General features: G+C 37.3%; 1 long non-coding RNA gene across 4 annotated transcripts in view; it reads left to right on the top strand.

Moving 5' to 3' along the window:
• The window catches only part of LOC129431523 (uncharacterized), a 93,395-nt gene that overhangs the window by 23,571 nt on the left and 42,872 nt on the right, over positions 1–26,952 (top strand). For 3 of the 4 annotated variants that reach the window (XR_008639862.2, XR_008639865.2, XR_008639861.2), the window contains 2 exons: positions 4,184–4,288; positions 9,005–9,145. This is a non-coding gene — a long non-coding RNA (uncharacterized lncRNA). The remainder of the gene's footprint in view (positions 1–4,183; positions 4,289–9,004; positions 9,146–26,952) is intronic. The other variant, XR_008639864.2, reaches the window with a different exon arrangement.

Below are 26,952 nucleotides of genomic sequence, written 5' to 3'. Positions count from 1 at the left end.
TCAGTTTCACTGCCCACCCACCCGGAGTCTGTACATTGATTTTGATTTAGCAAATATAATGCGCTATGTCTTCAACAGCAAATGATAATATCTAACAAAACTTTAAACAAAGCTTTACATTTTTAAAACTGGTTTAATTTGCTAAAAAAATTAAACCAAAATTAAATCTCGGGAAAAAAACTGTTACTCTGTTTTTGTGTATGTAAATAGTTTACATAATGGATTAATTAAAGTGGGACTGAAAACATTAGACCTGTCATCCACAACACTGCAGGTCATCTTGACCAGTCTCTTTTTTATGGCAGGTGTGTATTTGTTTACAAACGAACTTATAAAATTGTTTACTTGTGCAGGTAGCAGTGTACTAAGCAGAATAATGTACATCCAGACTTTTTAGGGCAAACTCATGAAATTAATATTTTTACTACAGTTAAAACTAAAACCAATGCTTACAACAGTTAAACCATGGCTAGTAACCATGGATTTGCTATGGTTAAACCATGGTATTTTCCCAATGGTAATGAATACACCAAAAAACATATAATTTTTTGTATGTGCAACCCAGTGTCCTTCTTATCCTTTCGAGATTCACTTTGCGATATCAACCGACTAGAAGCATAAGCAATATGTTACATTTTGGAACATTAGGTAAAAAAAATCTTCACATTTGCTTCTGACGTAATGATCCAAAACATGCGGATAAGCTTTATTGACAGTGAGTTGTGTAAATAAATGATAGCCTCCCAGGCATTATTGACTGTGTGTTAAGCAACACTTTGAGTCTTTTCTTGATTTCTCATTGGTTTGTTTGGCTTTGACAACAGAGAGCTTAATTGAACGAGTGCATGTCAGGGGACACAATAAATCTATGATCCAATCCCACTGTTTGTGTGGGGTAATGTTACTGTAATTAAGCTCCTCTCCTGTACATTGACGCTAATTACATGATGTGAAGATTATAAGGCGCTGTGATGCTATATTTATTTCAGGGACTGTCACACATAGTGTTCCATTTAAATTGAGACTCTTTGTATATGCGGGTGTAAAATGATTATGTAACTATTGGTGGTTTCTTTGTTAGCTCATCTCTTTCTCGCTTTGTCTCAAAGTTCAATAGGATTTGTGCTCCAAACAAGAGAAAGACCTACAAACATATAAAAAACTTAAAAGTGGAAATTGTTATGTGTGGTTTATGAATGGTACCCCTCATGGACAGTAGTAGTATATAAGCAGTACACTAATGACTGATCTAAAATGCACTGGCACATTAGTGTTTTATTAATGTGTTCCAACATGCAAAAGCGCAGCATGTTAGTATGTGTGTATGTGTCCCAGGCCAGACCATAGACAGATGGTCTGGTCTTCCCCAAACTGAGACAGGAAACACAGCAATGATATCTCAGCTGGGGAGAAGCATCAAGCAAATCCTGCAAGCCTAAATACCATGACTGTACACACATCATTTCCAAAGACAGTTGTATGGCTAAATGTAACTCTTATACCTGATATAGTTGGTTATGCTAAGTATGCCTACTCAGAGTTACATTTAATATGAAATTGCTAATTAAACTTAAATTTATTTATTTCATTTATTTCTTAATTTAATTTTTATATTTTTTTCTTATACAATGAAGATTTTTTTTCCCCTTTTTCCTGTCTCCAGCCCACTAAAGTTGCCAGTCAGGTTGAATTATGTGTTGCATAATATTCCTAGGACCTTGACTGTAAGCAGATTTTCTCATCCTGGATGAAATGCATCATTGTTACAAAAGCAAATCCTTTCATTTCATACTGGAAACTGAGCCACCGGAGCTATATATTAGAAAGAGTGTCTTTTTAAAAACAAGGTATCTGACAGGAAGTGCAAGAAATTTGTACTTTGGTTATTGATTTTTTTACAGTGCAGAAATAATAAAAGGATTCTGATCATGGATCATCTGATAATTTATGCATTGATGTCTTTGGCTTGTTCCTGTGGCTTTGTGATTTAACTTTGTGCACATGTATTATTAGATCCCAAATGTTTAAACCCATTTGTAATTTAAAATGCTTCATGATTATATTAAATAGCACATCTAAAATCATCCAACCATATGCAGAGATTTTGAGTACATATATTTTGAAAGAAAGATCATATTCATTCCTTCATTTGATTTCTTTCTGAATAAATGTCATTTATTATGTGCACTTGTTTACCAGAAAGCTACTGCGTTACATATGATGATGCTGGAAATTCACAAAAAATCCAACTAGGTTATTTTAAACCAACAACAACAAAAATCACTGCATGGCAAATAGAGTCTGATGCTTCTCATACATTATACTGAAGACTTAGCCAATCTTTGATTTAAGAGCAATGCTGACCTCAGGTGGCTGATGCCTGTAACATAAAGATCTACAGCTTCATATGACATGCCAGCATATATTTGCAAATAGAGGACTTTTGCATATAAAGTCTTTAACATGGGCGTATTTCTGTTTGATGGGTTTTAATCTATGTCACATGCATTTCTGTGGTTTTGCATTGATTTGAGAGCAGACATTAAAACAGAGCATTTTTATTTTCGTTACCTTATAATATGAACACCAAAAGTTATGACAGCAGGAAAGTTATGACACCAGGCTTAACAGTTATTGTTAGCATGTTTTAAACTTCTTAAAATGAGCAGTTTCTGTGTGCTGGTTTGGGAAACAGTAAATGTGTTTTTTTTCTTTGCAATGTTGTACTAATGATGTATTTATACCAGTGGTTCTCAAATTGGGGGCCGGGGCCGCGAGATGGTGCCAGGGGGGGCCCAGTTTTATGACATTTTATAAAATACATTAAATTATCATGAATTCTGTGTAATTTAACCTTAAAAAATAAGGCTACTAACCAACAGCACTACTTTGTATAACTTAATATATTTGTTTAATTAAAATGTACAATTTTAGAACAGTTTTTTGTCATAAATTTTCTTTGGGGGGCCACAAAGGAATGCACCGTACACAAGGGGGGCCGCACGCGGAAAAAGTTTGAGAACCACTGATTTATACTATATTTACTGCACTATAAAAAAAATAATATGCTGGATTTACTTAAACAAGTGGATGCAAAAATGATGCACTGTATTTTTAAGTAGGTTTTACTTGAAATTTTAAGCAGTTGCATAAATGACAGTCTAGCTAGCCTGCTGTCTCACCATTTGGCACCGCAGTTCAGATATTGGTCAGGTAGTGGCAGTGTTGTTATGAACTCAGAAAGCGATTTGATCGTATTTGACACAAATACGATCAGAGGCTGACACAGATAAAGGTTTCACTTTATTTGTGGTATAATGTTATAAACACAAGTAATGCACACATAACACAGCAAGATGTTGTATCACGTAAATATTTTTACACTTGCACCAAAGGTCAAACATTGTAGTGCATTTGCAGATCAGCTTTGAGGTCTAAGTGTATCTACATTAATATTTAAATAAAGTAGTTCGCTACAGTGCTGATGCATAAGGTCATATAGTTGTGCTCTTTTGGTTGGATAAAACACTTCAAGAGAAACTATTTTGAAATATAGTGGTTTCAATTAATTAAATTATTTCTGGTTCAGATCCTATTTTTAAAACCTATTTACTGGCAGTACCATCAAATAAATTAACAAAGATGTGGTATTACTAAAGTAGCCTACAATTTTATAAATATTGACTCAATTGAGCATGTTTTTATTTTTAATTAATAAAATGAAATGCTTGTTTTTGATGTAACATGGGTACATTTGAAGAATGTTTGCTGATAGGCAAAGTTGAACCCATGTTGTAATTTTTCTTGTCATTTTGTGCAAAGTTGCAGAGTTTAAACAAAAAAAGAATAGGGCCCCTGGCCGATCACATTGGGAGCTCTCCGTGGTCCTGATTCTGTGTTGCCCTGGCATTGAGGCGCAGTTTGTTATCTTTTCTCATAGAAATAATGCGCTCTTTTGTGTTATTGTAAATAAAAAATGTTTAAAATGCTCGTTCCTTTGGTAAATCATCTAACGTGAATGCACGAGAATGTTAATGCACATTATAAATCGTGTTAATTGACCTGAGAGGTAAAGTTATTTTCTTACAATTTCAACCTTTCTACGTAGCTAATTTTTACGTAATTATAGTTTTTGTGCAGAACGATCTATCGCTTAATTTACAATGTACTGTTTTTTTTCCAGCTGACCGCGTCATTTTCTTCATTGTCTGGGTCAAAGTGCACGGAGAGTCAGTGTAGAGACTGCGGTTACTGAGGCCCTGACAGATCATTGACAGCCATTTACAAGGTATAACCAAGTACACCGTGTTGGCAGAAGTTTTGGGTAATGCGCAGTAAAGCAGTGGTTTGGGCACAACTGACAGCAATGCTGCACAACATTGTGCAGTGCAGGCTAGCCCTTACTGTATGTGTCGGAGAGAAAGGAGAGATTGTAGAAGATGGCGCATAATTGACTAACTGTAGGCCTACTTCACACCTTTTTTTTTTGTTTATATAATTGTCTGCAACAATCTTGCAATCTTAGTCTTGTTTACCACAATAGGAAAAAAAATTATGGAATGTACACTTTCCAGCCTTATAGCAGATTTATATAGACTGCGTATTGAATACGCATCATTCTAAACACCTGCCCCATGCATGATATGTATTTTAAAACAGCAATAATGCACTAATAATGTAGAGAAGCTTTTAAGAAAGAGGCAATCAAACAAAAAGTGATTATTGCATATTTATTTATTGACATGCACCACAATAAATCAAAACCATGAACACACTACATCTTGTTTTGCATAAAGCTGCTACTTACCTCTCTACATAATCAATGGTGTAAATAGATTTCCGACGATCGAGAGATTTAAGTGAAATGTACACAAATGTAATCTAATTTTGGTAAGTTATGCCATGCATATCTTGGACCATACTCGGCAATAATGTCCTCCTAGCCATGTTAACTGAGTTAAATCATCAAACATTACAGCAATTCTTGATGTGCAGAAATATTTGACACTACAATGCGAACTAATTTAAAGAAAATAGTGATATTAAGTTTAATTAAATAAATTCACTTTTAGGTGAACAATTATTAAAAATACTAATGGTTTTACCTTATGAATCTGTGTTTGTGCTATTTTAATTATTTAAAAAAATATTTGTAAATTCACATCTTGATTTAACAGATGAAGCCGTTTAAATTCAATTATTTTAATTTATCATTGACTGCGCTGATCAAATGCTGTATGGACAAAGGTGTTTGTTTTCTTGCATTTATGCAAGAAAGGCTTTTTGAAAGGTAAGGCCAAAAAAACCTAAAATTGTTAATAAATTACCTGCAGCGCCCCAAATGTGAGTTGCGTTGAGAATAAATTACAAATGTAATTGTACTCAGGCGAAAGGACAGCTTAAAATACGTCAATAATGTAAAATATCTTTAACAGGCCTTCTTCTCGAAGCATTTGTACAAATCATATGCACACCGACATATGTTAGATTTCGTATCACTGTTTAGAAAGAATTGTGTATTAAAAACAGCTAATAACTTTATCTGCTCTTTATGCGGTTTATGAAAAAAACGTAGCATTTAAAATTAAAATTGTGTCGATCAGCTCGATTGTGTTTATTTGTAAGATACGTTGCTAAACCCAGTAGATGGCGCACTCATACAGCAAAATCTATAGGTAAATTCACGACACTTTGCAGCTTGAGCGAATCCGGTTGGATGAAGAGTATAAAAATCATCCACTTTATCCACGGTTTGCGTTTTCTTTTATTGTCAAACATCATCGTCGGCAGAATTAAACTATCGACGCTAAGTGACAGTCACCTGTTCCGCAAAGAGATTTCATTATAACACATAAAACGTGAAGCCGATGACTACAGTAAATACAAAACGATTTAACAACGTTATCATGTCTATCATCAAATTTAATTTACTTGTTCTTGTGTATCCAAATAATGTCCACGGCCGCGAGGAGGCCCTAAACATCTATTTAGGCTATTTGTTACTGGGAATTCAATCAATCAACACTTTGAAGTGCAGTCTAAATAAAAATGAAATATAACGTCGTCATATGAAATAATTGACTATGATAATGCATAAAGTAAGACTTTGATATAACATTAATTCAGTTAAAATGTCTTTTAGTTCTAGACCTAACTTCGTATGGCTCTCACAGCCATTTAATGTCTTATCATCGATTAGCTTATCCCCGCGAATTCTCGATGCTTGAGAGATTCTTCTCTTGGCATTCACCGCGTGCCTTAATTGTATGGACATTAAATCAAGGTCCGCTGTGAACACGCAGAGTAAGAACTCTAAAACGCGCGCATGGCAGTCACGAGCAAAGCCCCGTTACTCGAGCCCAGTATGACACTCAAATTTCGCGCCCTGACATGCACACTAAGACACGAACTTGCGAAGAAGCGTTTTATTTGAAAATAAAACGCACACTTTTACTTAAAACTGCTTACTTATACGTAACTCTCCGCTCAAATAATGTCCATTTAAAACACATTTTTAGATCAACCAACACTCTAATAAACGACATAGCACACACCATGCTTAATTTGCACTAGACGACCCACTGAACATCGTTCCGTCCAGCACTTTAGTGATGTGGTCCATGTGTGATAAGGTTGTTACCGCACTCTCTTTACTGCAGTTTGAAGAGAGATTAATGACGTGCACCATGCCTAAGCTCACACAATGGAAAAATAAGTCAATCGATAGATAGCGTTTACACATGCGCTCAATACCGTTTTCCTCTTGGGTAAAAAAACGAGAAAATACATATTTGCTTTGTGTCCATGGGTTTCTTCATTCGGTGTTTAAGTAGGAGCTCTTGTCCCTTTGTTCTTTATGTATTTGAAGAAATGAGCAATTGAGCCATCACGTGAGAAACACTACTGTGTCACATCGCAAATTGAGGACAAAAACCTTGCGGTACGTGCGTGCTTAAATAAAAACGCACTTTCCTGATGTTTCCACAGCTGAGCTGCTGCATCTCCTCTTCTCTATGCAAATACGCCCTCCTTCGCGGTTTAACGCCGATGCACAATAGCGTTCCTCGTTTCGTTCGGTCGTATTGCGAAGAAACGTTAACAAAACGAAGAAATACATCAAAGCAAAACGTGCATTTCAATGAAATCCCTATTATTCGTGTGCTCTTTTCGGTTTCTGTTCTGTCCAATGACTTTGCGGAAGCTATGACGCTGGAAGTCTGTTCTTGACGATGACTTGCTTTTTCCCTCCATTCAAAACACACTGCATCCCTCGGTAAAATTCATCCCCAGACGAGCATGGCAAGCACTGGAGCCGGTTCTCCCCGACCTATCCCTTTTAATCTCGATCGTCTTCGGGCAGCGGTTTTTCGGTCCTGCCCTGTGTGTTTTTTCAGCCTCTCTGATCCAGTCTCGCGGATTAGAGGTCCTCTCTTCCCGTCCCAGACACGCGCAGCCTTCTGCTGATTGGGCTCAACGCAAGCGGATTACATTGGGACATAATGACGTCATGGCCCGGGCCCAAGTTCTTTCCCATTAGCCAAAGCCTCATCAACGAGATGTCCTTGAAATAGCGCGCGACTGACATTCTGCAAAGAAGAGCAGGACGTGCATTATGGGCAGTTTTATTGCTTTGACCCTGCAAACGTGCTTTCATTCATATTTTTAACGGAAATATTTAATGTGAAACAGTTGGACTGTCCTCAACTGTATGAAGTGCATACTTGTGCACATAATCAAGGGGTTATTTAGAGGAAAAAAAAATTGGGATGCAGTGTGGTGTTTTCGGTGTGATGTTTCAGAGATGTGCCTTTCTGTGCATGGCGAGTAGAAATCATAAGGGATGTACAATATTTTGAGTGCCAAGTGGGTGCAAATGCATTCGTTTGACAACTACATTTTTTTAACAAGATGTAGTATCCGAATTTGTTGCGTTTTTTCCTGCATTAAAGCTTTAAGCGTTTTGTTTAACTTATGTTCACTCAGAAATCATTTATTTGGTTGCACCATGGGAAGTGGACCTTTTCCCTGTTGGCGCAGATGTAGTTTTCGAGTGCAGATGTTTTATGTCTGCGTTTTCGTTGTACATTTCCGTCAGCTGTTGTGTTTATTTATGTGTACTATCCTGCTAAAAATCTTTATTTGTTTTTTAATATTTTATCTGATTCTATTATTTTAAGTTATGAGGATTTTTAATAAAAAAGTATGCCTAATGGTAGAATTGTTGATATTTTTAGGCATAAAGGTTCCCCTTGTTCTCATATGAAGGATTTAATATTTTTAAACTTATTTGAGCTATTATATACTATTTCATACATTTATATTTTGACTTGTATTATTATATGTATAGCTCATTTTTACCTCTCCATTTGCTCCTATCTCAGCAAGACATTGAATACTGCATTAAAGAGACAGTGTATATCCTAAAAGATTACGAGCATATTTCTATTCGTGTTATTTGGTTGGTTAAAGATTTATATTTTTTAATGAATTATTTTTAATTGTCTTGTGAAAAATAAAAAAATCCTCAATATTTTTTGTAAACATTACACGAGTTTCGTTGTCTTTATTTATTTATTATTACTGTTTGTCTTTGTAACGCAATTTACAGCATCTTTGAAGCGTCTTTGACCTCATTGACATTGGCACTAAATTATTGTTACCAAATGTCATTTTCATAAATGCAAAAATAAATAAACGCACAATAGAAAAATGTTGCATATAACTTTTAAGATCCTAAGCAAGGTTTTTAAGATATATTCGAAAAAAAAAATACTCCACAAGGATGCTTTTTACTCAAGACAAAGCTCCGGTTTTTGCATTAGCTTACCACAATACACACGTGCTACACAAAACACAGGCCAAATCTAAACGAAAACAAAGATTCCTGCACAGAAATGCGGTCCAGTTGTGATATAGGCTTTAAAAGCAAGACGCATTTCCTTCAATCGAAAAATTTGGGTTAGGCTATTTTAAACGCCCTATTCTGCATCTTTTCTCGTTTCAGATTTTTTTCCCACGCAAATCCTGACTCTGAAGGCCTTCCTGGCTCCAGAGGATAACGATGCCCACCCGTCCATAGCTGATGATGAGAGGAGGACTAAAGGAAGAGAAAAGACAGAAACTGCGCGCAGAACTCCGTCAGTAGGTAATTTCTCTTCGGCCGAGCGGCCTCCTCGTCTTAAACTGCGTGAAGGAGGAGCCGTTCAGTTGCATTACAATGACATTCAGTCCCAATTCATTCAGGCGCTGTCTAACGGTCTTTGGATAGAAAATCCACCCCATCGGGTGGGGGGGGGCAGCCCTCTCATTACGCCCCCAATCCCAACACACACTCAGTACAATAGGCTCAACAAAGGGCTAGGGAGCGGGCCTCAGCGCTGCGCGGCCCGGGCACTGAACTCTGGGTTCCAGCGAGAAAAATGCCCTTCAGTGTTGGTGTTACGAACAACGTGTTAAAGTGTTTTGTTGTTTTGAAAGGCCCATACTCAAACGATTTAAGAAAAAAGACGTCACACGCGTTAGTTTCATTAGGGTAATAAAGGTGAACAAGCCTATAGCCATATAACGCGTTGTGTGTGTACAAATATTGCACGTCAGTTGTGGTTGCTATTTGCCTATTTTGTCCACGTGATTAAAGCATTCGTCATCTTGGTAGCGAGCAGTACAGGAATTGTTGATATGATTGATTTGGCCTACTGTGGTGGAGCTTGTGGGAGCACAAAAAAGGAACCTAAACAATAAGAGAGAATGGTCAATGCAAAGTGAAAGTTTATAACCTCTTATATACTATTTTATTATATACTTATATACTTTCACCATCAGCCTCTTAGAGAAATAATTATTTTATGGCAAAACTAACTTACCATTGTTGTAGATATTTAATAGCCTAATTGACCAAAATACTACCGTTACTTTAATAGGCTATTTGTAGACAAAATAATAAATATTACAATTTATGTGTCACTTTAAAAGTTTATAATCTTTTATTATTAATTTCATTATTATTATATTTATTTTGTAGTCGGAATTTTTTTTTACTTTTTTAGAAATTAGAAATTAACGAAGACGAACAAGAGGTAATACAATGTGCGTCGTTTTTATCTTTCTACGCTTTTCGACTTTTGTGTTCTCTCTCGTGGAATTGTAAAAACAACAACACGGAACTTCTCGAATTTATTATTATTATTATTTAATATCGTTTTTGCTTTATATAAGGCATTTTCAAATTTTGATGAGTTTTCCCAGAGAAATCATTCCGATTTTTGAATTGACGTTGAAGGCTTAGACAGGCACAGCTGGGTGCTTTACTTATGCTGCTATTCAAGCAGAGGACGGAAAGGTCATTTCTCCGGACCGGTGCGCCTGGGAAACGCGCTAAACACGACGCCTGCGTGTCCGTCAATTCTAACGTAAACACACAATTGATCTCCATACTTTGCTTTTCTTGCTTATGCGCATGTATGTTACGCACGTGTATGGGTGTTTAAGGAAAATATCGCATTCCCAGATTAATTATCAGAGATGATTCTCGGCCGTTTAAAATGACATACCTGTAGGAAGTCCATTGGTTAGATTTTAAATCACTGCCTTACGATTACGGTAAAGTCATAAATCCTCTCTTTTAGTGGTTATTTTGCGAAAGGAAAAAGGTTTAATGCCTACTTGTTTAGAGAGGTATGGTAAGGTGTAACTTTGCAAACATTTCCTGAGAGCAGAAGCAGAAGGACCCTCAAGTATTGTCTGAAGAAATAAAGAGAAACACCCTCACAAAAGAATCCATTGTCAAGCCTGAACAATCTGCGGGGCCTCATAAGCTGTCCTCCACAATCAAGATGGTGGCCAATGATTTCAATGCAAGTGGGGCCTGCACTTTCCAAATGATAATCATATAGCGCACACACATCATACACTACACTACTGTACTCAATTCAGGTGTGGAGGTTTTTTATTATGAAAAGAGTCAGAAATAGCGCGTAAATAATAATGTAAATGTATACAAAGATATGCTACATTTTTAATAGCCTACTTAAATATATAGCTTATGTTGCATCGAAAACGTAAAAAAATTCGTTTGCACAAGATTTGACAAATTTTCCCAGATGAAAAGTGTCTATTGTTGTTATCCGTTAATGGTCATGTCAGATCATTACATCGTTAAAATTCTGGAAAATATTATGATGATTCTCTGTAAAACGAAAACATTTTTCCATGAAAATGTTTAGCATTAAAAATCCAATCATAAAAAAACACAAATAGCCGATATAAAAATCAATGAGTACATGCAACGAATTCGTTTTTTTCCCGTTTTATTATTTCAAGCGCTAGTTTCAAAACCTCATTGTTGACATGCTCGTGCTAGATCTCTTCTGCCTTTGGTTTACTTAATTCTTTATTTCTATATTTGTTAACATTTTTTCTTTAGCTGATAATAAGGCAGTCACCTTGTTACACACTCACACACACACACACACACACACACACACACACACACACACACACACACACACACACACACACACACACACACACACACACACACACACACACACACACACACACACACACACACACACACACACACACACACACACATTAATAAAAAAATACTGAGCCTCAAGCTGCAAATAATCTTCCTCAGTTTAAGCAAAATAAATGTTTTACTACAATACACTTTTTTGTGTGACCTTCCAGCTTTAGCATCACAAAAGATACAACAGTCACAAAGGCAGTTACATTTTCTCATCTCTGTAAAAACCAAAAACATAATCGAGGACCATTTCCTTCCCTTCTTCCTCTTTGGCTCTTTTGTGGTAACATGTCTCTGACCTGAGCGGACTACATGCCATAGAATATGACACACGAATACATTCTAGCTGGCTGCATCTCTTAAAGGATTTCCTTTTTTTTTTATAGCCAACAGCATGAGCGTGAGACTCAAAAGCTATGTGCTATGAAAATATATAAAATACACATGAAACGTGATTCAGTGTGTTGTATGCATTCGGTCATAATGCTCCTCAGAATTATCGACACTTTGCCTCTCGAGGTACTCCGGGTGTCGATATCAATGCAGGGACTTCACTCCAGCTAATAAATGTCAACATCAGCAGCGATTGATCCGTTTGCACCACGGCTGGGACGGTATGACAGTCTTTGCCTGATTTAGCTGCTATCCGCTGCACCTTGAGCGCACCAAACTCATCCATCCGAATCTCTGATATATCCTGCAGGATGATGTTTTAACAAGCATGCAGATGGTTGTGTTGAGGCTGAGGGTGGTGGTCAAAATCCTCACCGTGTATAATTATGTGTTTACACAAAAATGTCTGAGTCTTCTAAAATGGATGTGTATTCATGCCTGTACACTGTAACTCCTGCTATTTAATGTGCTTATTTCTGCACATCCCACCTTGCCATTGCCACAATATATTGATAGCCACTATGCTAATTTGAAAAGCCCTCATGCCCATCAGGAAGTTACATGACTATTGAATAAATCAGTGATGGCTTTTTGGTTAACACTGTGCATTCCCAGTTTTACACAAATAGAATGCTGTCCTCTTTACAGTTGCCGGTTGTCACAGCCATTAGCTCATAGACTGCGATGTCCAAAGATGGCTGAAATAATTCCCCTGTACTTAACTCTTTTTTTTCCCCTTTTCCCTCTTTTTCTTGACTTCCCTCATAAAGCCATGGCTGGGTTTTAGGTCTAATTGTAACTATGTAACCAACAGCCTGAAGTAACAGTACAATATAGAACATATGCAAAGCATGTTATATTTTTAATAAGAAAATAGCCAAATATTATTTATTTGAAGTATTATTTCTATAAGCAAATTTCTTTTCAAATTATTGAAAATATATATTTATATGCACACATACACATATGCACATGCATTTTTAGCTGCCATCAATGCTGCTTGGCTTTGCTGTGTTTCTATGATGGATGCCGTTGTGCAGGGTTTAACATGCATCTCTTTTAGCTTCGCCTCTGCTCTGTTGTCTCTAATCCCACTGTATGGTATCCATCCTATAACCACCCTATGGTGAATGTAGCAAGGATAAAAATACTACCATGAGCATTACAGTGAATGTGCATATGCCTAATGTAGTTGTGTTATATAAGCCATGTGTTCATTGTATGAATTTATGTAATTATTTAAACCTAAAATATTTTTAAACTTATAAGGATTAGTAGTCTTTAAAGTTCAACCAGATTTGACTGCAGTGGTCATTGAAACATCATTTACTGTCTGGCCTGAATAGGTTGTAGTTGGCAGTCATTAATTTATAGTCACCGTAGTCCATCCTAAATTACTAGAATGATGCAAAGGTCACCTCCATTCTTAATATTCATAATTCATAGCTCCTCAAACAGAAGGAAAGAAAGCGGTGAGAGAGTTCATGTACCATGTCTCTAACAAATGCATTCATGATTATTATTTTATATCATTCTGTCGTAATCTCTTCTGGTACCGAATTGAGGATCTGATGATCTCATAACACTCATTATCTGTCAGGTAAAAGTCCCAGCTGAAGCTCCTCATACATTTGTAGGAAAAATGTTGCAGGATTTTGGTTTGCAATGGTGTCATCTCTCTCATTCCCAAGGTCTTGGAGAGAAAGGATGAAGAACGTAAAGGGGGGAGGGGAAGCCTTAGGGGATAAAAACCGACCAGGTTTTGCCATGTTCTGTTTTTCCAGATCAGGTCCTATAGGGTTGACAGATATTTTTGAACACATCACAAAGATGACTGACTGATCAATTGGAGATGAAAAGCATAATACAGTATAATATACATCTTTTACGGCATCTGTGATTGTGTAACTTACATTTCGCATAAAAACACTAAGCATCCACTTGACATTTATGCACAACAAAAGTGCCTGGGATGTGCGTGCACACACAACTTTCACACAACGCATGTGTTCTCTTTCGCATTAAATTGGAAAGGCTTAAACAGTGACTGCTCCACAAAGTGTCCCGAGTGTCGTTGGCCACGGACCATCGGGCAGTACTCACCATTTCTGGGATTTTCAGGCCACCGCCTGTATCGCGTGTAAGATGGGCCGGCCTGCCACATCACTGGACTGCTGTCCACTTTATAGCTCAGGGCATTGGTAGGGAGACGGTGGGACGGAGTCGGACACTCTAAGCACATTAAGAGGGGTTGTCTTTATTGGACGTGATTGGTCTTAGTGATTTTATTGGCTTCATTGACTGTCTCTCCAGTATTTATCGGCCCTCTCCACGCGCTGTGTCTAGCTAGGCGCATAACGGAGGGCAGATATGAATCTGATGTGACAATAAAAGGGCAATTATGTACAGTGAGTAACAGAGCTGCTTCTTTTCACCTGGTAGAGGAAGAGGGAAGGGTGAGATAGAGAATGATTTTCTTCTTCCCATTCAGAGCACTGTCATTGTTAAACATGGTGTTCTCAATACACAATGGATATATATGTTAATGCCGCACGCTCTTTGTGATGTATATAAATGACCGGTGAATGCATCTTTAACAGCAGGTTACCTATAAACTCACCTATAAAGTGTCAGCTGTTTTTTTTTTCACAGCGGAATTAAGAACCCTATAGTCTTATTTAAGCAATCATTTTACATGCAGGAAAGGTTCTGTGTATTTAAATATGATGGTTAATTTTGCACTCTGAATTCAACCCCACATCTGAAATTGACCATCATACTATATATATATACAAAAAACAGTATGAATACCACGAAGAATACCACAGTTTTCTCGTGTGCATCGGAAGACCACAGAGCCTTCGGAGCCACTAAAATTTAAAAAGTATGTTATTGTATGTTATAGACGGTTTCATCAGACACACATGCGTTGTCACGGTTATGCGCCTGGCTAGTTAGTTTATCGGTCTGGCTACTGGCTAAACTGACCTCTGGAACAAATACCTTGTTGAAAATAAAAATGTTTCGGGGAGATGGCAAGCATGGATCACAGGCAGGCTCGGCAGCCAGGCAAAAATTCAAAGATTTGTAGCTAACGTATAAATTTATTTTACAAAGTAACGTTAGCTCACTAAAGTTGATACACTTCTAGCTGTGATTTGAACTAAAGTAATTTACTTGTTCATTTTCGTTGTACTCTAGAAGGAATCTGTTGTTGATCTTTGTGAACGTCTACAGAAGTTACGTTTGGGCCACAAAAGCTGTTTGTTTTTGTTGTTACTGCTGAAACTGTCCATTCATGAATATCAGATGACGTCACTCCCATTTCAAACTTGTCTTCCACCATTTTGAGTACCTGAAGTGGTCACAAAAGAACTAAAAGCTATGCCTTCAACATGTTGTGAGCATCAAAATTGCTATTTTTACAACACTAAGAAGGCTCGACACAACATGATACTTTGTTCGAAGTATCACATGTGTCTCTACACGTGAACTCAAGCATTGAGAACATTGTTTGTGTACACAGAGTTTACTAAAACGAAGGTTTTGTACAGCTGACTTTGGTTGATTTGGTGTCCGCTTGCCGCCATCTTGCCGGTCTGGATGTATCAATCTCCGAATGCGACGTAAGGAGGGAGGAGAGTAAAGATGGATAGCTCCTAAAGCATAGTTTCATATGCACGGATAATTCGTTGTTTTGTCGCAAGTGAAAAATAATAGTGACCTTCTAGTTGAAAAGGAGCCTCATATGAGATTCATTCATTCGCATTTGGGAATCGATTCTTTGTGTCTGGCAAGGATGGCTGGCGGACACCAAAACAGCCAAAGTCAGTTGTTGAAAACTTTTTTTTTAGTAATCTCTGTGTACGCAAACAATGTTCTCAATGCTCGCGTTCATGTGTAGAGATCCAGGTGATACTTCGAGCAAAGTTTTATGTTGTGTCGTGCCTTCTTAGTGTTGTAAAAATAGTTGTAGTTCAGTAGCAGCGGACAGCGGCTGGAAGAACGCATCAGGGATTGAGTAGGCATCAAAACCCAACCAAGATATTTTTTTAAAGTAGCGTTTTTTTTCATGACAGTCGAGATGCGAAATGTTGTCTTTCGTAGCCATATCCCGTATCTGTAAGAATCATAGACACTAAAAGATAAGAAATCTGTTAATCGTAGCAAGCTAGTCAATACTCGTCAATAGCTACTGGTACTCGGTAGGTACTCAAGATGGCGGCAGTAAGGACGAATGTCGTAAAAGGTCACATGACTGATAATCATCAACATTTATTTGTTGAGGTTAAATTGTACTGTTTTAATAATACTTGAGTAAATTAATGTCTCTGTTGTTGTTGTTACTATGTCATAGATGATTAAACTATGTCTCGCATGACTATGAAAGCAAGACCGAATGCATTGTACGCATACATACAATATGGAACATACCGTTTTAACGATCAAGAATGTACTTCATTCAATTCAGTACGTCCTGTCACAATGCTAGTCTTATAAAGGCAAAGTGTATGATATGATTGTTTCATTAGACAAATCTGAACATAAAGCATTAATCTGAACCAGATTTTGTGTGCTCCAATTGGCCCAAATATGAAGGTGACACCTGAATTGGAAAACTGGACATTCATTCATGCTATGAGATTTTTTTTTTTCAAACATACAAACAACATCCTAGGATACTGTAACTCACTTGGTAGAGAATTGAAAACTGTGATCCCAGGATCACACATACTGATAATATACACTTAAAAATGAAAGATTAGATTTCAACCAAGCGTTCGGTCAGAAAAGGACAGAGCCAGTTGCTGGGTTAAGTCAGTGCTTCTCAATTATTTTCTGTCACGCCCCCCTAGGAAGAGGTAAACATTTCGCGCCCCCCAACTCTCCGCCGCGACTGTAAATAGTATAATTTGTCTATAAAATTACACATCTGCAAAACATTGTATCCTTATTAACATTTAGAAAACACAAAAAAGAAATATCGATCAACTTACAACAAAGAATACATTTATTAGGATTGTTTTTTAGTCTTTAACAGAAAAGACTTAAAATGCATCAATTGCCTGAAATAAAAAAATCAATCCTTATTTAAAGTATAATATTTTTTGACCATTTGATACTGAAAAATGAAATGAAATATAATCAATAATTAATAATAATAAACACACGTGGCTTATCAACGTGATTGGGGTGCAATGTCTTTAAGTGACGGTGCAAAAAAATCACTTCCTGAAAAAGTTTTTTCCCCGGGGTCTCGCGCGACCCCCCTGGTGTCGCTTCAAGCCCCCCCTGGGGGTCCCGCCCCACTATTTGAGAAGCACTGGGTTAAGTTAACTGAGAAAATGTTTATATTTGACCCAACAATAGGTTGAATCAACCTAGCATAGTATACTGATGTGCAACTTTAGGAGGATCTCTTGACACATATGCAATGCAGCTTTGGGTCAAAAAAAGGTCGAGCCCACAGGCTGATTTGTCCCTTTTTGACCCAACGCTGGGTTGAAAAATCCCATGATTTTTTTGAGCATATGAGGTAGAGTTAACTGCTTTCGATAAAAGCATCTGTCGAATGCATAAATGTAAATGTAAACATCCTTACATGCCCCCTTTAAATGTCAAAACATGTATTTATACGTAAAGCTGTAAATACATTATTTTATGTTGTCTTTAGTGATGTTTACTGCATATTGCCCAATCTTGAGGAACACTATGTCCTCTTTGGTTTATGATAAATACATTTCTCAGAACATGACCCTTGAGAAAATAACTACATGTGTCCTGGTATTAAACAGGCTATTTATAGGAGGATTTGTGTTTGATGGTGCTCTTTGGTCCGCACTGCAGGACTCTGTGTGAAATGCTGTTTGTGGTGACGGTGGGGCACGTGTGGCTCTGCAAAAGCACAGCACTCATTGTGCTTAAAATCTCCAGTGGTATGCACCTCTCTTCTCTTTTTCACTTCTTGTCTTTCTCCTTTGTTCTCAAATATTCCCATTCTTGCTTTTTTCTCACTCACTGTTCTAACAAGAAATTGTAAGAAGCACATTTACTGCCAACAATGGATGGAAATATTTTTTGGTTATTGCGTGTGTTATTGTACTGTATATGTTTGCAAACGTGTGGTGTCTTGGTAATTGGCAAAACAGGCTGATAAATAATTTCCACTTTTTCCTTCTGTATCTGCGAGAAGGTGGTGTAAAATGATCAGAATTATTTATGCCCATTATATCCAATTAAAGCCTGTGAGTGCTGTTGTGCTGTTTTATTGTGCTATAAACTGCTCCTGCGTGTGCTTCAGTAACCAAACACAATGCAGGCCATCTCACTGGCAGGATCTCAGTCAGAAGGTCGGGAGGGTGGGTGGGGGTTCGAGCCCAGAGGAGATGTAACAGAGGAAGACGTTAGGGGGTGGTTTTGGCTATGGCCTTATGGCATTAGGGTCTTTGTTAGTTTTGGAGAGAATCCTAGTTGTAGTGTTTAAGAGGCCATTCTTCCACTTTAGGCCTATTAAAGTCTTGGCTAAAGAGTCATGTAAACTTAAAACAGTTCATATTGCCTCCAACTCCCTGTCATACTATGCCAATCTAATGGCTGCACCCATTATCCAACTCTGTTGTCATGGAGAGCTGCTGGTTTGTCTCCGTGGAAACCTTGATTGCCCAAGATGTGCTGATATGGTCAACTAAGAAGGACTAATATCATTCAGTCTGACATGCTCGATGATATATTCTTAAACGAACCGGTTTGTATGGTCAAATTTTTGAGAGAAGTATTCTGAGCCTTTTTTCCGATCGAGGCCAGCATGTTCCAAATGAGACTGACCGTATGCAGTGAGGTTTCATGATTTCGCCCGGGGTCCAAACACATAGCGCCTGCAAGGTTTTCATCACTCAAAACTCATCATCACCGACTCATGATCTCCTCTAGCTGCCGCTCTTCTGTTTTTAATCTAACATCATTTAAGTTGCCCCTTAGCATTCAACTGCAGGTTCATAGGTTTATATGGTGACTTTTTTCTCATAATTTTATAACGTGTAGAAATTTTTACTGCTTTTGCTTCTGTAAAATAGGAATAACATATAACTCCTTAGATGCACAGTATAGATACAAAGAGAGAAGGGAAACACACTCCAGTGATTTTTTTGTGTAATTGTTCTTATGGACATGAACACATACTATTTGTACTCTAGCACGCTGGAATTTTAGTGTATTTGCAATGGATTTTATATGGAGCTTGTTTTATCTTTTGTTAACTTGAAAATGCATTTCTCGATCGTAAGAGATACCATAATTTGTGCATAATTTGAACATTTTTTGGTATCTGTTAAAGACAACTAAAATGTCAAAATATAATGACATATGCTCATGCTGTATTTTATCACTTTTGAAAAGTTTTGTACTAATAAGGAAGTCGAGAGATCAGTATGCATTCCAGGATGCTAAATTCTGGTTACTGTACTAAAAATTTGCAGTACTGTTTTGCTGCACTCTTTTGTATACTTGTAATTTATGTTTCCTGTCATTTAGTTTACTTGAAAGCTTATTTTGATGGCATTCAGGTAAGAATTTAATTGTACAGGGATTTGTGCATTTGACAATAATGAAATTTTATGAAGACCAGAATATGTAATAACAATTGGCAATTGGCAAAACGCACATGGCCCTGCCCTTAACACAATCAAGAGTATCCATTCAGGTTGCAACAGTTTTTGAAAGTTGAGAGAGATGGCATTTTTCCAGCAAGTGGGCGTGGTTTCAGCTCAGACATCAGACACACCCCCATTATTTGAGAGCAGAAAATGATGCCAATTTTTTCAAGATTTTGATAACTTATTTTAGTTACTTTGCATTTTTTCCATCATTCTGATTTGGGTGTGTGGTTAATAATACATTTTTCTGTGATTTGTCACAAACTCAAAAACACATTTAATATCTGACTTTACAGGGACTTTAAAGAAGTTTAATTTTGTTGCTATTTTTTAAATATATCTTCAGTAACACTTTACAATAAGGTTGTATTTGTTAACATTAGTAATACAACATGAACTAAAAATTAACAATACGTCTACAGCATTTTTAAATCTTAGTTCATGTTATTTTTCACCATTTACTAATATATGTTTTTGTTAACATTAGCACCATGAACTAACATGAATAACTGTATTGGAATTAACTAACATTAACATTAACAAAATTGTTACTATATCTTGTTATAGTGACACAGTACTGTGCAAAAGCCTTAGGCCACCATGCCAGAATTAGATTTGTTGTTTTTGCAATGTTATAGTGTTCATATATAATTGTTTCTCAGTCTCTTTAATAGAATACAACCAGAAAATACAGGGAATGTGTATGTAGTATTAAAAACTGTAAAAAAAAAAAAAGTAAACTGTTGTGTCAAGTTTTTAGGGTAACTCCCCTGCCACTTGAGCAATAGCAGGAAACTGTAGGATCTCTTAAACCTAAATAAAATTAAATCCTAATTTTAAAGAAATTAGTCTTTTTACTTCATTCTGCTCAAAAACGCTCAAGATGTGTTTGGTGCCAAGAGAGGTCACACTAAACACCGACATTGCATAAAAGAAGACATTAGTCCTGATTTTTTTTTTACATATATTCCTGTCTGTATCTTAATAAAATAGATTGAAATAAATGGATGGACATTAAAACTTCTAAAACAATAAGTCTGGTGGTGGTGGCCTAAGACTTGTGCACAGTACTGTTTGTTTAAATAGACAAGAAAGGACTTTATATCTTTAAAGTCTGGTGTCAGATATGAAGAGCCCAGATGCAAAATCCTACAAGTGCGTCTGAAAATGAGCTTTTTTATTAGACTCTTAAAGGGGACATATCATGAAAAAATTGACTTTTTTCATATTTAAGTGCTATAATTGGGCCCCCAGTGCTTCTATCAACCTAGAAAATGTGAAAAAGAACAACCCAGTAACTTAGTTTTGGTAAACCATTCTCTGCAAGCATGTGAAAAATAGGTAATTGTAATTGACTCCCCCTGTGATGTCAGAAGGGGAAAATACCACCCCTTAATCTGCACTATCCAACCACGGCACTGCCATTTAGTGCACTCATTTGCATTTTACAGGACACTCCCAAAAACGGCACATTTTTGCTCACACCTACAAAGTGTCAATTTTGCAATATAATAAATTATCGATATGATATCTTGAGCTAGAACTTCACACACGCAGTCTTAGGACAACAAAGATTTATTTAACATTTTTAAAAAGTCTTGTGAAATGTCCCCTTTAATGGATTCGGCCAAGAACCTGGTATTTCTGAATGACCCGAGGCTGGGATTAAGTGGATTTGAATGTACATGTCATGAGCGTTCTGCTAATATTGTTACATTTTTGGACCGAGGTGGCTTTTAGAGGCTTTTGCATCTGAGCTCCTGATATATAAACACACTTTATCTTCTACTTTTTTATTGTTGCACTTTGATGTTGATGCAGTGAACTCTTCTTTATATTTATATTGTTTATGTGCTGACAATCAAGACATTCTGTAAAGGAATTCTGATTGTAATTCTGCTTACAATAGAACAAAATGGATCTGTGCGATTGGTTTATTAAATCTTAAAGTTTATGTTACCGTTTTTATTAAAAGTGGATTAATAGGGTTTGGTACAGAGATGAAGTTTGACTTCCTCTATCCTTTCCTAAATTTCATGCTGTTCTCCTCACATCCTCTTTTCCACTCACTTATCCGCTTTTCCAAGTTGGCTTTTCATTCGTCTTCTGGTTCTTTTTCTCTATCTCACATCCTCTTCCCGCCTTTCCTTTTTTCTTCTTCTCCTCTCTCATCCCTCTCACTATCCTGCATGCTTCAGCACCCCCCCACCCCAGTATCTCTCTGGCTCTGCCTTTGCTTGCCCGCAATTTATGCTGATTGGACCAGCTGTTCCACTTAAAGTTGCCATGGCAACCACAACCGGTCACCTAGCAACCGTGCCCATCTCTCCGAGCTCTCCACAGGCAGAGAGGGAGGGTGAGAGAGAGAAAGGGTTGGGGGGCATTTGGAAGATGGCAGTAGTTGTGAAAATTCCTTTGGATTTATTTTCAGCGAGCACGTATTTATTTTTATTTTGATTTGGGTTCAATGCTCCATCCGCTCTCTCCGGGAAACGCCATAAATTAAGTGTTTTGTGTCTTTTTAGTCAAATAAATTGTCAATTAAGTTCAAAGCTATCTATACTGTAGTGTAGATACTCGTAAAAGTTGACAAAATGAACCTTTAGCAGATGCATGCATTTTAAATTTACAGTCTCTTTTGGGAAATGGATTAAAAATAAACAATGAATTGTGCAATACACAGATTTTTGCTTTCTAGAATTGCTAGATTTTTCTCCGTAATACCTCTAGCCATTAACTACCAAGTAGCAGATCATGCTTCATGACTGTAATAAAAGGCACGGATTCAGTTTGTTATGTTTTATAGACAATATCTCAGCACAATATTAAAACACAATATTCTTTTTAACAATCCATTTTTTTTGTTTAATATAAATAAGAAATTGCTTCCATTGTGTTACTAACAACCTACAATTGAACACTGTATTATTTTCACAACATGAAAACTTTTATTCAAAAATAACAATCCATTTTTGGGAACAAATTTGTATAAGGGCTTTTCACACCTGAAATTGTTAACCCAGGGTTATTCTAAACCCAGGGTTAACGGAATCCTGGGTTATTTTTTTCATGTTTCACACTGTTCAAACTTAACCAGGGGTTAAGAGATAACCCTGGGTATTCATAATTTGACGTTTCACACTGTGCATTCCTAAACCCTGGGTCAGGAGTCTCCAACCCAGTTTCAACACACCTGTCTGTAATTATCAAGCCTTGATCAGCTACTTCAGCTGTGTTTAATTAGGGTCATAACATTCTAACACGTGCGTGAAGTTGGCCCCCCACCCAACGCAAAACGTCGGCAAAATATGCTCAATCGTTTGTGCTCCGTTTGTGCTGGTTTGTGCCGCAAAAAATTTTGTTTGTGCTGCTTTGGTTTTTTAGATATTAAAAGAACATTTATAGGTCATACTGAGGTCAGGTAGCCCCCAACATGCTCCAAATTTACCCAAAATAGTCTTAAACGTTTGTGCTTCGTTTGTGCTGGTTTGTGCAGGTAAAATTTTCGTTTGTGCTGCTTCGGTTTTTATAATATTTGACATTGAAATAAAGCGATGACGTCACTCAGCCCCCCCACATGCTTCAAGTTCACCCAAAGTATTCTTGTTTGATTGTGCTTCGTTTGTGCTGGTTTGTGCAGGTAAAAATTTCGTTTGTGCAGTTTTCGTTTTTTAGATATTAAAAGAACATCCATAGGTCACACAGAGGCCACTCAGCCCCCCACATGCCCAAAACCAACCCGAAATAGTCTTAAATGTTTGTGCTTCGTTTGTGCTGGTTTGTGCAGGTAAAATTTTCGTTTGTGCCGCTTCGGTTTTTATAATATTTGACATTGAATTATGGTGATGACGTCACTCAGCCCATCTCATGCTTCAAGTTCACCCAAAAACTATTCTTTTTCGGTTGTGCTGCGTTTGTGCTGGTTTGTGCAGGTAGGAGTTTCGTTTGTGCTGCTTCGGTTTTTTTGGTATTTCACATTGAATTGTGGTGATGACGTCGCTCAGCCTCCCGCAAGCTTCGGGTTCACACAGAAACTATTCTTTTTCGATTGTACTTCGTTTGTGCTGGTTTGTGCAGGTAAAAAATTCGTTTGTGCTGCTTCGGTTTTTATAATATTTGACATTGAATTATGGTGATGACGTCACTCAGCCTCCCGCATGCTTCAAGTTCACCCAAAAACTATTCTTTTTCGATTGTACTTCGTTTGTGCTGGTTTATGCAGGCAAAAAAATCGTTTGTGCTGCCTCGGTTCTTATAATATTTGACATTGAATTATGGTCATGACGTCACTCAGCCTCCCGCATGCTTCAAGTTCACCCAAAAACCACTCTCCCTCGACTGTGCTACGCCCGTGCTGGTTTGTGCAGGTTTGTGCAGGTAAAAACCTCGTTTGTGCTGCTTCGGTTTTTATAATATTTGACATTTGAATTATGGTATTGTTAATTTCAATAAAAACATATTGGAGTCTGATGTTATTTCATTTTTTTTGCTTAACAATGTTCACACAAGTATAAAGATGGACAGAGAAAGACTTTAACCTTTTCTGAAGGCTTAAAATACTATTTATCTGATTTCTGGTTATCGCCTACAATTTAATTTCTAATATTTTAATATTGTAAAGAGCAGCACAAACGTAGCACAATCGAACAAGAATAGTTTTTGTGTGAACTTAAAGCATGAGATGGGCTGAGTGACGTCATCACCATAATTCAATGTTAAATATTATAAAAACCGAAGCAGCACAAACGAAAATTTTACCTGCACAAACCAGCACAAACGAAGTACAAACGTTTAAGACTATTTTGGGTGAATTTTGAGCATGTGGGGGGCTGAGTGACGTCATCACCATAATTCAATGTCAAATATTATAAAAACCGAAGCAGCACAAACGAAAATTTTACCTGCACAAACCAGCACAAACCAGCACAAACGAAGCACAAACGTTTAAGACTATTTTGGGTGAATTTTGAGCATGTGGGGGGCTGAATGACCTCTGTATGACCAATAAATGCTCTTTTAATATCTAAAAAATGAAAACTGCACAAACGAAATTTTCACCTGCGCAAACCAGCACAAACGAAGCACAAACGTTTAAGACTATTTTGGGTTAATTTTGAGCATGTGGGGGGCTGAGTGACCTCTGTATGACCTATAAATGTTCTTTTAATATCTAAAAAACGAAAACTGCACAAACGAAATTTTTACCTGCACAAACCAGCACAAACGAAGCACAATCAAACAAGAATACTTTGGGTGAACTTGAAGCATGTGGGGGGGCTGAGTGACGTCATCGCCTTATTTCAATGTCAAATATTATAAAAACCGAAGCAGCACAAACGAAAATTTTACCTGCACAACCCAGCACAAATGAAGCACAAACGTTTAAGGCTATTTTGGGTAAATTTGGTGCATGTTGGGGGCTACGTGACCTCAGTATGACCTATAAATGTTCTTTTAATATCTAAAAAACCAAAGCAGCACAAACGAAAATTTTTGCAGCACAAACCAGCACAAACGGATCACAAACGATTGAGCATATTTTGCCGACGTTTTGCGTTGGGTGGGGGGCCAACTTCACGCACGTCATTCTAACCCTGCTTCGTTTCACACTGCATGCGTTTGGCACCACAATGCGGGGTTAACACCACAAATGCGGTGCTAACCCTGCTCCAGAGCAGGGTTTCATAACCCTGGGTAAAAAGCGGTGCTAACACCGCTTTCAAATTACAGGTGTGAAACGCTCCTTAACCCAGGGTTAAAAGCGGGGTTTAGAATGAAGATAACCCAGGGTTAAGCGCAGTGTGAAAACCCCTATAGTGAATAAAAGTTGTTTGAATTGTAAAAAGTTTTCTTTTAGGGTTAGGTTATAGTATTTATAACTAGTGCTCTATAAAAACAATAGTAGTCTATGGATTCCCCTCATTTAAACATATAAGTAAATGTGTGTGTGTGTGTGTGTGTGTGTGTGTGTGTGTGTGTGTGTGTGTGTGTGTGTGTGTGTGTGTGTGTGTGTGTGTGTGTGTGTGTGTGTGTGTGTTACATTGTAGCACTGTCTCTCTTGACTTTTTCTCTGGCAGCTATTTTATGCAGTGGATCCTCTTGCGCTGCGTATTATCTAAGATGTTAAAGTGCTTAGAGGTAATTGTGTTTGCTGCTGACCGTTGACCCTCACATCTCACTTTAATCTTACCTTAATCTTGCCTCACTCTCACCTGATCCCAGTCCAGCACATTCTGATGGCGTTTGGGGACAGATTCTTAGGTGTTAACAATAATGAATAAAAATTTAGAGATGCTTGTTTCAGAAGACACAACTACCAAAAAAATTATCAATGAGATCTCTTTAATATCTCTTTATTTCTCCTAGACATCAATAAGATTTAATGAAGAGAAAAACATTTCTCTTGATAAAAAGAAAAAAGAGACCTAGAAATCTAACAAACGTCTCCATCATTAGTTGCGTTTCCATTATTGCGCAAATTAAAATGGCGAATTGAAAAACAGCAATTTCCCAAAACCTTGCATATATCGCAAAAACATTTTTGTGAGGTGAGGTGGTTTTTCAGGCAATTAAAAAAGAAATATATTGCTAAACTGCATTGGATACTTTTTTGTGTTTACTGGTCAACTGACGTGCGTAAAATTTACATAATCATTCTTTAAAAATGGTGCAGTATGTTTGATAAGAGGACCAGACAGAAGAGGTGTGGTCGACTTCATGTGGCGTCACAAGAACCGTCAAGTGCATGACATCAAAATGAGGTCATCCATATGAAGTCAAACCCACTCGTCGCCATGTTTGTTTTGGAATGACTTCTCGCTAGACCTCAAAATTGCATTTTAGTCGCATAACATCAGTGGTTATTTTGCAATACTTTTTTGTTGACAATTTGAAAATGACGCTAAAGTTTTGCGCAAATCTTAAAGGGGTGGTTCAATGATATTTCATGCATTCTGAATTATTAACACATTTATAGAGTGGTTTCCTCATGCTAAAGTGTCAAAAAAGCAGTTGGGCGTGTTACAGAGTATTTCTGTGCCGAATGCACTTCGCCAGGGTTTATACAAGTTTCGGAAAGTTTTTTTTTTGATTACGGGTCCAGTGTTTCAGGGGTTTCTATACGTATCACTTCTTATTATGGGCACTTCCCCTGGAAAACCCCAACCACCTGTCATTCAGCGGGAAAACATCATATCACGCGACACAGCTTTGTTTAATTTCAAAACTCAACAATGGCATGAATGAAGAAGTGTGGTTTTGGATGTAAAGAGAAGAAAGTCCGCCTTATGGAAACAATGGATATAGTTTGTTTATCAGGGGTAGCAGCGGAGTTTTGCGTGTGTGTTTGATGCGCTGGATTTCACTGAAAAGTCCCAACCG

The sequence above is a fragment of the Misgurnus anguillicaudatus genome, chromosome 13 (genome assembly GCF_027580225.2).
Source record: "Misgurnus anguillicaudatus chromosome 13, ASM2758022v2, whole genome shotgun sequence".
NCBI classification, from domain to species: Eukaryota; Metazoa; Chordata; class Actinopteri; order Cypriniformes; family Cobitidae; genus Misgurnus; species Misgurnus anguillicaudatus.
Note: the sequence above shows the minus strand (reverse complement) of the source record. Positions and strands in the feature narration are given on the sequence as shown.